The 15068-nt window shown below is 36.7% G+C and overlaps 1 long non-coding RNA gene across 20 annotated transcripts in view; it reads left to right on the top strand.

Annotated features, from left to right (window-relative positions):
* The window catches only part of LOC141508492 (uncharacterized), a 107200-nt gene that overhangs the window by 20049 nt on the left and 72083 nt on the right, over positions 1-15068 (top strand). For 19 of the 20 annotated variants that reach the window (XR_012474444.1, XR_012474439.1, XR_012474442.1 and 16 more), the window contains exon 3: positions 3889-4003. The exons of the other annotated variant lie outside the window; for it this stretch is intronic. This is a non-coding gene — a long non-coding RNA (uncharacterized LOC141508492). The remainder of the gene's footprint in view (positions 1-3888; positions 4004-15068) is intronic. 20 annotated transcript variants of the gene reach the window in all.

The following is a 15068-nucleotide window of genomic DNA, read 5'->3' as shown; positions in this document are numbered from 1 at the left end:
GACACAGTTCAAATATCGTGGAGCTGCAGTCAGGATCACACAGGACTTAGCAGAAACTACACTGGAAGCTCGTAGGGCTTGAAATATAATATACCAGAAGGCAAAAGAGCTTAGAATGCAACCGAGAATCAACTACCCAGGAAGGCTGAATGTCCTCTTCCAGGGAAAAAGATGGACTTTCAGTGAACCAGGGGAATTTCAAATGTTCCTGTTAGAATGGCCAGAGCTGAACAGAAGGTTTGATCTTCAGATACAGGACTCAGGTGAAGCATGGAGATTGGAGGAGAGGGGGGAAATATGAGGGACTTAATGAGGATGAACTGCATGTATTCCTAGAAAAATGACACTGATAATACTCATATGAACCTTCTTAGTTAATAAAGCAGATAGAAGGAGCTTTTATAAGTTGAAGCATAGGAGAAAGCTGAATTTGAAGATAGAATATGGTGTAAAAATGGAGTCAATAGAAAAAAAGGGGAAATGTAATGGGAGAAAGAAAAAGAGGGGGGAATAGGCCAAGATATCTCATATAAAGTTTTTTTCTTTATTACAATGAGCTATCGCAATGATATGGAAGGGGGGAAGGCAAAGGGGAATGAGGGAATTTTCAATCTCATCAGAGGTGGCTCGGAGAGGAAACAGCATATATACTCAATGGGGTACAGGCATCTGGAATAAAAAGGGACAGGGGGAAGGGGGGATGTGAGTGATGGAGGAGAGGATGGACCATGGGGGGAGAGTGGTCAGATATAACACATTTTCCTTTTTCTTCTTGCAAGGGGCTGGGATTAGATGGCCTGTCCAGGACCATAGGGCCAGGTGGATGCTGGGCCTAAGGGGTGGTAGGGGGGCTCAGGGCCTGTTGGCCCCAGGACCAGGGATCTGTCTGCTGTGCCACTCAGCCACCCTACAGCAGAGTCAGAGTGAAAGGAGAGAGAAAATATAGTACATGGTAGTGGAGAAATACGAAAGGAGGGAGTTGTGATCAGCAGTGGCAACGGTGGAAAAATATGCAAGTAACTTTTGCGATAGACTTACCATAAAGAATGTGATCCACCCGTGACAGAGTTGTTGGTGTTGGAACAAAGACTGAAGCACATTTTTATTATTATTATTATTATTATTATTATTATTATTATTATTATTATTATTATTATTTGGGGGGGCGGTGCAGGGCAAATGGAGCTGGGTGGCTTGCCTGGAGCTGTATAGCGGGGTGATCGTTGGGTGTCTAAGGCCAGATTTGGACCCAGTGCTCCTGGCTCAAGGGCCAATGCTCTGTCCGCCACCCAGCCACCCCTACTATTATTACTATTTTATTTGGGGTCTTTTTTTTCCTTTTTTTGGTTTTTGCAGGGTAGTGGGGTTGAGGTGGCTTGCATGTCACATAGCTGGGTGATTGTTGGGTGTATGGGGCCAGATATGGGCTCGGGTACTCCTGGCTCCAGGGCTGGGGCTCCGTCCATTGCGCCACCTGGCCATACCTACAATTTATTACTATTTTTTTATTTTAATTTTTTCTGTCCCCTTTACTTTATTGCTCAAGCGAGTCTATATTTTGTGGGGGGAGGGGGTGTTCTGTTTACTCTTAAACAAGAATATTTTATTAATGTATAAAAAACATTTGTACAAAAAGAGAATAAATATTAAAAAAAAAAAAAAGGAAATATGGCATGTTGGGGGCGGCTAGGTGGCGCAGTGGATAAAGCACTGGCCCTGGAGTCAGGAGTACCTGGCTTCAAATCCAGTCTCAAACACTTAATAATTGCCTAGCTGTGTGAACTTGGGCAAGCCACTTAACCCCATTTGCCTTGGAAAAACCTAAAATAAATACATTTTATATATATAGCATGTTAAACTTTTGAGTGATTACTGATCTCGATCTACATGGATTGAACTTGGGAATCCCTATATAGATTTGTTCTACAAAGAAGATAAATAAAATAGATGAGTATTTTTTAAACAAATATTACATACCCAACCAGCATTGTGTAAGGGCTATTAAGTTCACTGAAAACAGATACAATCTTTTGGACTAAGGAGGTCTTCTCCATTTGAAATGCTGGGACTCTCAAATAGGATCTTGATCTGAAGTTCCTCTGATCTTTAAAAGCAAACCTCACATATATACACATGTAATGAAATATTATTATACATAAATCAACTAAAGACTCATCAAATTGGAGACTATTATGCTGACATGTTTCAGGTCCACCTTTCCTTTGAGCTTATGGCTTAAATAGAAGATATGTATTCAGTTTAGACCTAAAAAGAAGCTGCACATGATTTTTCTGAGCTCTGCTTTAATCCCAATTTAACTCCAAAATTACCCAGGCTAAAATTAAACAGGGGGAATTTGCTATCCCAGGCTTGAATGTAACTGGCTATTCATGTTATGGGATTTTATTATTTTAAAAGCAGAGTAGTTATTTAACAAAATTGAAATGGTTATTTAATAAGTATCAACCAGTTCAATTTATTTACTTTTAGTAATATAAATGAATAGAAATTGAATAGTTCACTATTTAGTTTCCATTTCTTCATTAACTATATTGATAAATTTAGAAAAGCAAAAGGACATATTTTCTTTATTTTTCCAATTACTTGTTATGCAAACTTTTCAATGTTCATTCACATGCATATTTTTAAGTTGTATAATTTCCTTCCACTTTCTCTTCCCATCCCTCTCCCCTCAGTGGCAAACAGAGTGAATATTGTATATATATATATATTTGTGTTTACAGATTAGTAATTTTTGATATGAGAAATTTAGGATTGAGGGACAAGAAAACCATGAAATAGGAGAGAAATACATAGGAGAAAGTTTTAAAAAGTATTCAGATTCTGAAGGGGGTTTTTTGGTTTTGTTTTGTTTTTCTTCCTCTGATTGGGAATAGCATTGTCCATAGCCAGTCTCCTAGGGTTGTCCTAACTCTCTGAACTGCTGAGGTGAGCTGCTTCCATCAAAGTTGATCAACTCACAATGTTGTTGAGGTGTACTTTGTTCTCTTGGTTCTACTCCCTTCACTCAGCATCAGATCCCATAAGTCATTCCATACTTCTCTAGAGTCTGACCATTTATGGTTTCTTATAGAACAATAATATTCCATAGTATTCATGTACCATAACATGTTCAGCCATTTCCCAAATGATGGGCAATCTCGTAATTTTCCAATTCTTTGTCACTACAGAAAGAGCTGCTATGAATATTCTGGAGCATGTGGGCTTTTCAATCCATTTTTTATGATTTGTTCTGGATATAGACCTAGTATTGGTAGTGTTGGGTCAGAGGTTATGACCAGTTTTAGTGTTCTTTGGGCATAGTTGCAAACCTTTTCTTAGAAATTGTAAATCATTGTAAAGTTAGAATGCACTCTATGAATGAGGCAAGATGGAAGCAGCTCAAAGGAAACATGCTATCCATAAGTTTAGAGTACCCAGCCCAGGTGTTCACATGGACTGTTTGTGCCCAACCTGTGGTAGAGCATTCTGAGCTCATATTGGTCTGATCAGCCACAGTCGGACACACTGTAATTTGTCTCAAACATGGTGATGTTATTTTTGGTTTTCTTTGGTAATGAAGGATAAAAACCATATCAATATTGGCATTGCTGTATTTTATTGTTCAAGAAAGATTTTAATTTATGTGATTAAGTACTGTCTTATAGTACCATTCTAAAATCATTTATATGCAACAGAATGTTTTAATCTTGTTTTTGATTCACTGAAACATTTTTTAAAAAATCTTATAGAGGTACATTATGAACATATTTTAGACTGCCTCTAGTTAACTGAACTATCATACCAAGTTAACTTTGTAAGTCCCATAGTACCTAGCCAAATACTGTGTACAGAGTAAGAATGACTTCTTTCTTCCACCTTTTCTAGCTTACATGCTGCTTTTTCCCAAGCTGGAATACATTTTTAATAAAGGACCAAAGTTGAATATCTACCTCCACAAATAGCAAGTAACACATGGAGCAAGTACTATACATCTCTACAGGTAACATTTCTAATTGTTTACCAGCAGAACAGGTACACATCCAATGTAGTATAAGTTCATTAAAAAAATTCCATATATAGATTAGATCTTAGAAATGGATATTTTATTTTTAATTTAGATTTTATACTTTATAGTTTTTAACCTAACTAGCAAATAATTTTTTAAATTATCTTCATCATTGATTTTATATATATTCAAATATATAAATGTTATATTAGTTCAATAAAAAATTATTTGAACAAATGATAGATATAATTTTGAATAAGGATATAGTGTCAAGATATTTACTTAAATGAATATTTCTTTATTGACATACATTCTTGTATCAAAGTAAACATACTCATGATAACAGAACAATTTTATAATTAAACACACAGTAAACGTGAGGTGCTTTCTAGTTGATGATTTTATATCATATACTATTGTAGCATCAAATTGGATATCAAGGTAATAATTAACTTTGATGGCCTCTCTATCCACCTAAAGCAAATCCAAAATAACCGGGATTTTCAAAGAGTAAAGAATTCCATTAATTGCTTGTTACTTCACAGTTTTAAGTATTTGGTTTTGGGAAAGAAAATGTCTTTGTAACCATTTCAATCTCACCTGAGGAAGTTGTGTAAAAGAAGTCATTAAGTTTCTATCAAATAACCAAAAAAAAGTTTGCTAGCCTCTCTTAAAGGAAAATTTTCATTGTGGTTATTCTGAAAGAGAAAAAATGCCTCCTATTACTTGTCTTCAACATAAGCTTAAACACATGAAGGAAGTGTGATGTATTCTAAGAATATCTTTTTTCACTGATGATTCTTGTTTGACTGTTCAAAAAAAATCCATGAACACATAATCTTTATAACATAAAATAAGGCTTTAAACAGTAGAATCTATTCAAAGAAAAATTCATGTTTGCGTGCATGAGTTCTGCTTAAATCACAATTCATTTTTTCATTCAGTTTTTCAAAAGACTTATAAATTTCATCAGTGTGAATATTCCAGTATTAGCCAAGCTTCTGATGATGAACTTCTACCCTTGGCTAAACTCAGAGATTTCAGAATTCAGAGTGCTCTTTAACAGCATGCCACAATATGATCTAGAATAGAAGTTTAGCAGAATTCTTCTAAAAGTGTAAGACAGAGGATAAAACAGAGGGTTTAGAGGACTGATCAAGGGCCATTTTTTTCACTATATAACTGAATTCACCAATAAAGTAATGACTCATGGGAAGCCATCAACAATTTTACTATTCTAGTCAGTTTTGAATAATTTTTATAAGAAAAATATGAATTTAAATATAACAAAGTAATACTGAAATGTGATTAAAAAATATCTTATTTTCTACTTTTTGAAACTTCTTTCCCTAATTTTTAAGACTTGATAGCTTTTTTAAAAAAATGACAGTAATTTCTGTAAAGAAGCACAATTAAGCAAAAGAAACCAGCACTATCACTATGTTTGTCACTCTAGCCCTGTAAATCCCTACCTCTCTTCTAGAGAAAAGGATGTTTTAATATCTGTGCTCTAGGATCAAGGTTAAGTTTGGTTTCATTTTATTTTTTAATGATACTATTTTGGGGGGGGTTTTAACATCACTATCCCTTACCAATTGCTCCATTAGCACCACTCAGTAGAACCTCTTGTAAGAAATATAGTCAAGGGGCAGCTAGGTGGCACAGTGGATAGAGCACCGGCCCTGGAGTCAGGAGTACCTGAATTCAAATCCAACCTCAGACTCTTAATAACTACCTAGCTGTGTGGCCTTGGGCAAGCCACTTAACCCCACTGCCTTGCAAAAACCTTAAAAAAAAGAAATATAGTTAAGTAAAACCAGTCCACACATTGACTATATCTAAAATTTTGTGCCTCATTCTGCATTCTGTACCCCCCTCCCCCATGGCTTCTTTGTTGCTAGCAGGGGATGGACCTTCAAGTTGGGAGAAGGGAGGAATGAAATGGATCCATTTCCCTGAAGACACTACATTTATCAGAGATCTGAAACACTTTCTATATTGTTTCCTTTTTCATGATTTACTTGTTCTGGCTCTACTTCATTGATTAAAAAAAAATTCTTTGGATTTTCATAGATATTTCTTATGGCACAATAATCATTGTATGAAGATTTTGAGCTTAAAGCAATCTTAGGTTTTCTAATCCAATATCCCCCTCATTTTTAAAGATGGCTAGTCCTAATGACCCAGCCACCAAATCATATGAATTTGACCAAAAAAAAAGTGAAATTTGAACCCAGGCTCTAACTCCAAATCCAGTTTCCTTTCTGTTATACCACACTGCCTGTCTCACAGCATAAATATAAAGAAAATTAATGCAAAATAATTTGGGAGGAAGGGCACAACAGTTACGTAGCCGGAAAATTGTTTTAGTAGTAGTGAGTAGGATGGACTGGAGTGGTGAGAGATTTGGGGCAGGGAAATTAATTAGGAAGTTTTTTGTTACAGTAACATAGATGAGAGGAGATGGCTGGAGTGCTGGGTCCCAGCAGGAAGTGCAGAATTGGCCAATTGCACTTTGTGATGTGACCTCACTCACTTACTAGCTGGGTGACCCCGGGCAAGTCACTATTGCTTCTAAAAGCTCATCGCCAGGAATGAAATTAGCCAAGTGTTCTCTTTGAGAGTGGCAAGAAGGGGTCAAATGTAAGAGATGTAGAGAAGGTAGAAACAAGATTCAACACTGATTGGATATAGATTGAGAAGTGAGGAGTCAGGCCCATATTATGAACTAGGAGGTCTAGAGGGATGATATCTTAGACAGAAATTGGGAAGTTTGGGAAGAGGAGAGATTTGGGGGTTAGGAGGGAAAATAATGAGTTCATATTTCCCGTTGGATTTTTTGTTAGTAATATGCAGAAAAGTGATTTCTTCTGTGGGTTTATTTCATGTTCTATTTTACTAAAGTTATTGTTTCACTTAATTTTTTGTTTATTGTCCAGGTTTTCCTCTAAGAAAATCATTTTATCTCTTAATTCTGCATATTCTTTCAATTTTTTTCATCTTATTTCTATTAGCATTTTTAAATTTGTCAACTAATAGTGACGATAATGGACATCCTTTACCCTAGAGTGCTGGGTCTCATCTTCATAAGTTCAAATGTGGCTTATTGGCTGTGTGACCCTGGGCAAGTAACTATTTGCTACTAAAAGCTCATCATCACAGTGAAACTAGCCAACTCTGCACTCCTTCCCTATATACTTTTCTTAATAGTAAGACCCCAAATTTGACAAATAATGTTTATCACCTTTTTAAAAATTTTTCCCAGATTTAAATCCTTGAGTTTGAAATCATGAGACTCTGCTATCTCCTAATCTTACATCATGAAAAGAAATAACATACATGATGAGTGAGGGTTTGCATGAGTGCATTGGAATAAGGAAACAGGGAACTGCAGATCCAGATGGGTGGGGGAATCAAACAGGAAGATTGAGGGAAAGGAAAATGGGTGTGACCAGAAGAGACAGGGAAGAAAAGTACTGTACTTGTTCTGTTCAGATTATAGGAGTAGCAGCATGGCCCAGGCAGTCAGCATGCTTTGGTTAAGCGCCCTCAGTGGCCAACACTGTGCCAACTCCCCTAAGTGTGGCGGAGAGGAGCAAGGCTGTGCTGAGTCCTGCTGTTGACAAGCACTGGCCCCTGCCCCAGTCCTGCAAAGATACCTGGGAGAGGAAAGATCAACCAAAGCTTTTAGTACAAGATGGGATGTTAGATGGGACCTGAAGGAAGCACAAGGTCCCTTCCAGTCACAGGAAGCAGCTAGTGATTCTGTCCAAGCTAGAGATGCAGAAAACACAGGGCCATGGGTCACGACAGGAAGGCAGGTGGGAGGAGGCATGGAAGATGATGGGGATCTATGCAGATTATTGGGCTGGGAGATGCATGATAAGAGCTGGGTTTTAAGAAATTGAATTTAACAGATGAGTGGAGGATAGATGGGGATGGGAGACAAGGCAGGAACAACAACCAGAAGGAACCTGAAATGGTCCAGGCATGAAATGAGATGTGAAAAAAGGTAAAACCAACGGGTCTTCCCTAGGTTGCTAGCTTGGATGACTAGGAGAATAGGAAGTTCAGACAAGGAAGATTTCAAGAGAAAGATAATGAATTCAGTTTTGGACATAGATGACTATGGAACATCCAATTTGAGATGTCTAAAAGGTAATTGGAAATATGAATCTGGAGATCAGAAGAAAGGATAACTAGATTTGAGAATAACCAGCATAGAAGTGATCATTGAAATCATGGGAACTGATAAGATCACCAAATGAAAAAATATGGGGGAGAAGAAAAGAGGGCCCAGGACAGTAGAGAGCCGGCCTAGAGATGAGGAAGACCCAAATCTGCCTCTGACAATCTGTGTGACAATGGACAAGTTCCTTAACCTTTCAGGGTCCAGACAAAACTTCTAAACTATATATTGTCAATGAATTACCAGTCAGCAATGGTGAGGGAATTTTCAAACAGGTCACTTCCATTTCTTCCTACCTAACACACACACACACACACACACACACACACACACACACACACACACGAACTCACGCATATATGCACATGCAAACTAAGTCCATACACAAACGCTTTGGTTCATGCATTAGATTTTCTGTGTATTTCATTCCATTCTGAAAACCATGTGATGGGATAATCGAAAAAAATCTGCATTTGAACTTTAGTTGTGAAAGAGCAAGCATCAGTTTGCATTTTTATTTTAAGTCTGCTAGATAAATTTTTAATCTTATTACAGCAATTACAGGAAGAACTATTAACTCAATTTCTTGTCAGTAATGGTTCTGACTACAAGTGGTTTCCAGCTAAATATGCTATAAAGTAAAGAAAAATGTGTTCCTAATATAAAAGAAAAATAATTTTCCACTCAAGAAAAAATATGGATAGAATTTGCAGTTCTCAAATGTTGTACATCAGTTATAAAAGGAACATTGGCTATTTGATTTTTTTTTTTTTTGCTGTGGAATCAAGAAATTACTATGAGAGCTATCCCTAAATTTGGCTTACTACATGCAGATTCAAAGTTTCTGACCAACAGCTAGCATGCATGAAGCTTAAAATCCAGTTAATTAAAGAATTAAATATTAAAGCTCACATTCCAAGAATGAGATGCCCCCTCTTCAGGCATCAGATGCAAACCTCAAGAGACTCATAGACTGAGGTAGCTCAGCAAAAGATCTCAGAAGAACCCTCCCCACTAGAAACTAATCCTTTTATGGTTGAAACCATATATTTGGTGTGAAGCACCAAGTGGGGCTGAGGTAAGAGATAAGATGGAAGAGAGGTCTGGCCCAGTAGTGGCAACATCTGCACTTGTAGGGCTATAAGTGGAAAAAGAAGGGTTGATTAGGGAAACACTCACAGTTGTAGGTTAAAAAGCAAGAACATGGGGCTGAAAGAATTTGAAATATGACCCGGTCGGGGAACAACTAGATAATGGGCTAGGTGAGTTTGTGTTCATTCAATCATTGATTGGGACAGTACAATTCTAGGATAGGAGTTTCAAAGTCATTTTCCAATAGATGAGTACTCAACAAATTCAAACAAATGGCTCTTGAAAGAAAATTTACAAAATATTAATCATATACAAGATTTCCGCAACTCACTAATAAGAGAAATGCAAATTACAAATAACTTAGGAAGGGGCAGCTAGGTGGCATAGTGGATAAAGCACCGGCCCTGGAGTCAGGAGTACCTGGGTTCAAATCCGGTCTCAGACACTTAATAATTACCTAGCTGTGTGGCCTTGGGCAAGCCACTTAACCCCATTTGCCTTGCAAAAACCTAAAAAAAATAAAATAAAATAACTTAGAAGTTTGGCAGTGATAGCACAGGAATCAATATTAGAGTGGCTATGGAAAGACAGGCAAATTAATTCACTGTTTATAAAGCTGTAATCTATATTCTGGAAACAATTTGGAGTTATGTAAGGAAGTGACTAAAAAATCCACATTCATTTATCCAGAGATTCCCCAATGCTAGGTATAAAGCCTCATGTTTTTACCTTACTTTTTAATAATTTAACTTTGTAAGTTAAAATGATAGGCTAAATCTAATAAGAGAAAATTTAGTAAGTATAAATATAAAATCTTTATGCTTGACTTCAAAAACATCAGGAATATCTACTGCAAAATGGACAAAAACAAGAGGGACAGTGTGGTTGGGCAGAAGTTTATCTGAAAAGATCTGGGGATCAAAGTCAGAACAAAGCAATTTAAGGTTGCTTTATTAGAAGCATAATATCTAGAGTAGAAGTGAAGACAGGATTATTGTGCTTTACCCTAGTCTGAATACATCTAGATAGAATATTCAATTAGGTATACTAAATCCCCCCCCCTTTTCACCCTTTTTATTTTTATGATTTTAATATCAATTTGGGGGGGTTGCTATGACAATGAGGTTAAGTGACTTGTCCAAGGTGACACATCTAGGTAATTATTAAGTGTCTGAGGTCGGATTTGAACTCAGGTCCTCCTGACTCCAGGGCCGGTGTTTTATCCACTGTGCCACCTAGCTGCCCCTATTTTTAGTTATTTTGTTAAATATTTCTCAGCCACATGTAAAACTATTTTAGTAACCTTTTTAAAATTTGAGTTTCAAATTTGTTCTCTTCCCCTACTTTGAGAAGGCAAACAATTTGATATCAGCCCTACATGTGAAGAATCATGCTATATTTCCATATTAGTCACATATTAAAGTAAAGCAGAAAAATATATAGAAAAAAGTTTGCTTCAATTTGCATAGAGTTCAATCAGCTCTGTCTCTGGAAGCAGTCAGCATTTTTCATCAAGGGTCTTTGGAATTAATCTTAGATCATTGCCTTGATCAGAGTAGCTAAATCTTTCATGGTTGATCATCATTAAGATGTTGCTATTACTGTGTATAGAGTTTTTCTGTTCTATTCACTACACTTTTAATGAGTTCTTTATCTGAAAACATTCTACACATTTCTTGAAGTATTCCATTGCAATCATATACCATAACTTGTTCAGTAATTCCCCAATTGATGGGCACATCCCCTTGATTTCCAATTTATTTCTATTACAAAAAAGTTGCCATATTTTTTTTTTACCAATAGGCCTTTTCTTCCAATCTTTGAACTTTGGAGGATTCAGAGCTAGTTAGTGGATTGCTAGTCAAAGATTTTGTACACTTTATAGCTCTTTGGGCATAGTTCCAAAAAAAACTAAAGTAGTTCAAAATTCCACCAACCGAACATTAGTGTTCCTATTTTTCCATGTCCCTTCTAGCATTTGTCATTTTCCTTTTTCTGACTATTAGCCAAATTAACTATCTAATCAGTAGTGATTTAGAGCATTTTTTCATGTGACTATTGATAGCTTTGATTTCTTCTTCTGAAAACTGCCTGTTTATATATCCTTTGACCATTTACCAGTGGGGGAATGACTCTTATGTTTATAAATTTGACTCAGTTCTCTATAAATTTTTTTAGGTGTCTTTTTTTTTGCAAGGCAAATGGGGTTAAGTGGCTTGCCCAAGGTCACACAGCTAGGTAATTATTAAGTGTCTGAAGCTGGATTTGAACTCAGGTACTCCTGACTCCAGGGCCGGTGCTCTATCCACTGTGCCACCTAGCTGCCCCTTAGTTCTCTATAAATTTGAGAAGTGAGGCCTTTTATAGATAACAAGGCTTGGCTGAAGAAAGTTGGGATAGTTATCTTAGAGAATAGAAGACTTAACAGGGGATGTAGACATTTGTATCTGAAACATTTAAAGGGCTGCTATGTGAAAGAGGGAACAGATGTGTTCTATTTGACCCTGGAGGTTAAGAATTAGCAATTGGTGTTAAGTTTCTTATCCCCATGAAAACACAGGTCCAGTTCCCAGTTTTTTCCAATGCTGCTGTTAGAGTACTATATCACTAACATTAATACTATAGGTAGTATCTTATAATATGAAATTAAAGGCAAAAAGTTAAGTATTTAAATTTAGAATATGAGAAACCTAATCCTTTAATGGAGTAATATATGTAGAAAATATTCCCTCTAGAGCTATAAATTGCTAAACTCTTTTAAATGAACTATTTCTTTTAAAGCAGCCTGAAAAGGGTAATTTGGCCTAAATGCATGAATATTATGCATCTAAAAGGAAGCATGCTAAATTTTATTTGGAAGATTTAGCTATAGAACTGGTTCTATTTTTAAGGGGGGTATATAAAAGGATAGCTTATGCTCTAAATTGATAACATAGCCTAACTGATAGAAAATCTCTATGGCCCTTCCAGATAGTAAAACAAAAATCACTGTGGCCCATTTAGTTACATGAGATTAAAATGATATAGAAAACCAGCCATAGTTTTTGGGGGGGGGTAGTAACAATGATTTCCATTTTCCTTAGAGTAAGTTCCTGTCAACCTCACACAAAGTATTTTGATTTTACAGCATGAATAAACATATTTATAAAGCCTACGATCAGAACTAAGGTCAAAGAATTAATAAATGATAAGTAGAAAAACAAGGAGATAGTTAGCAGAAATCTTTGGTCCACTTGTCTTTTACATTTCCCTGACAGTGTCTGCATCAAGCCAAAAAGCCCCTAAGATATTTATGAAGTTTTATGTGCTACTTGTAAAAAAAATTTCTAAAACTCCAAGCAGATATTGGATTTTACTGTATTAAACTTCTCCAATTTCTTTGATTAAAGAGTAAAAATAGGGGCGGCTAGGTGGTGCAGTAGGAGTACCTGGGTTCAAATTCGGTCTCAGACACTTAATAATTACCTAGCTGTGTGGCCTTGGCAAACCATTTAACCCCATTGCCTTACAAAAACAAAAAAAAGAGTAAAAATAGATCCATTCCTACATGTTTAACAGTTTCATTTTAAGACATTATTAACTTGTTTCCTGGAAAAAGATTTTTTTGGTACATATAATTTTCATTTTAAAACTTTTTTTTTTATAAATGTGCAATTTTGTAAGTGGGATATTTGGAGAAAACAATTCATGTTCTAAAAATTTTGAACTTGAGGGTTTTAAGTCATTGCAAATGATATTCACATTCACTGGGTGCCAACAAAGTATCCAAAAACAAATATCTTCTATTAATGCCAACTAAGAAGTAGCCAAAATAATGCAATAAATATATAATTTACCTATTATAGTCTCAGTACTGGGTATCAGATTTTAGGAAGGACATTGATAGACTGAAAGGAATACATAAGATAAGAGGAACAAGATGAAGTGCCTCTAGATCAATGCCATATGAGGAAGAAGGAAAGCTAAGTGGTCTCTCCAGAGAGGTCATTCAAGCTGACTTCCTTCAACCCTCACACAGAAGAGGCATCAGTGCCATTCTGCCTGGGCCTTAAAGGACAAATCTAGGCACTCCAGAGGCAGTTGAAGAGCAGCAGATCTTGGCTTGAGGTGGGGCCATTTTCCCTTACATTTCAGTTTCCCAAAGTGAACTGGGTCACACTTTCAGATGATATGATAATAAAGCAAGATTGGGCTACATATCTCTTGGAATAAGGAAGTTATAGAGGGATTCTTGGAATGAATTAGGAAGGGCAGCTAGGTGATGCAGTGGATAGAGCACGGGCCCTGTAGACAGGAGGACCTGAGTTCAAATCTAGCCTCAGATAGTTAATTACCTAATTGTATGACTTGGACAAGTCACTTAACTCCATTGCCTTGTAAAAACAAACAAAAAAACTACCCTAGCAAAATACAATTATTTATACCTTTAGGATTAGTAACACAAATATACCACTCAAGAAGGCAATAGTTTAGACTGACACACTCAAGTGGAACCAGACGTTTATAAATTAGCGTGCTCCCAGAAATTGATCCCAAAGGTCGAATTTTAACAGGGAGACAGGATGAAAACCACTGATGTTCATCATATAAGATATATAAAATATAAATGGAAGGGAACCCAGAGGAAAGCACTAGCACTGGGGAGGGCAGGGAAAGTGACCAAAAAAGGTTTCCTTCCTTCCAAGGTGGGTTTTGAGACAAGTCTAAAAGAAAACTAGGGAAACCAGAAAGTGGAGATGGGAAAGAAAAGCAGTGAAGACCTGGGGGCCAACCAATTAAAAAAGGCAAAAAAATCAGAAAATGAAGTACTGTGTTCAGGAATAGAAAGAACATCAGGTTTATATTTGTGCAGTGGAGTAAAGTGTAGGAAAAATAGTGTCCCAGGAAAACTAGGAAGGGGGCAGGGTTGTGAAATACTTTAAAAGTTAAACAGAATATTTTAAAGTTGATCTCCAAGGTAATAGGGAGCCACTTGAGTTTATCAAAGAGAGAGAGGCATCATAGTCAATTCTCCTCTTTTGGCAGCTAAATGGAATGTGAATTGAAATGGGGAACCACCCCAAAAGGGCAGGGGAACCCACCAGAAGGCAGTAGTCAAAGCAGGAGGTGATATAGGTCTGTACCACAAAATGTGAATTAAGAAAAGGGAAAGTCTACTAGAAACGTTGTGAAGGTAGAAGCCCTAAGACTTGGCAACAGATCCCATATGGTGTTGAGTGTGAATGAATTGAGGATTAACACCTAGGTTGCATGCCTAGGGGACTGGAAGGATGGTGGTACCCAATGCTAGGGAAGTTTGTCAAAAAGTGCACGAGGCAGTATATGCAAGGTTTGGAGGCACTATTGCTAATTAATCTAGACTGGCAAAATGATATTTCAAATCCCTAGTTCTACATTTTAAAAGACTTTGGGATATGAAAGTATCCAGAGAAAAGGCCTTCAAAATAGAGAAGGCTTGCAAACCTATATCCATAAGAATACCTTAAAACAATTAGAGATTATATAATGTACATGCCCCAGGCCCTAAAAAGCATCAGAGGAACTAATCACTCCTCTCCATCTTAACATTCTACTGAGGAGCTGCAAAGTAAGATGAAGAAAGTTAAGGATGACTCCTTGGTTGTGAACCTGAGAGATTAGAAAATGAAGATTAGAAGAATTGGGGGGAGGCAGGGAGAGGTCTGATAAATCCCTGTGACCTGAAGGGTGTCATAAGAAAGTATTGCGACATTTTGAATAGTACTAAAGGACAGAAGCACATCAAAGGGTGAAAAGTAA

Source organism: Macrotis lagotis, chromosome 1, assembly GCF_037893015.1.
Source record: "Macrotis lagotis isolate mMagLag1 chromosome 1, bilby.v1.9.chrom.fasta, whole genome shotgun sequence".
NCBI lineage: Eukaryota > Metazoa > Chordata > Mammalia > Peramelemorphia > Peramelidae > Macrotis > Macrotis lagotis.
This window is presented reverse-complemented; position numbering and strand designations above follow the sequence as displayed.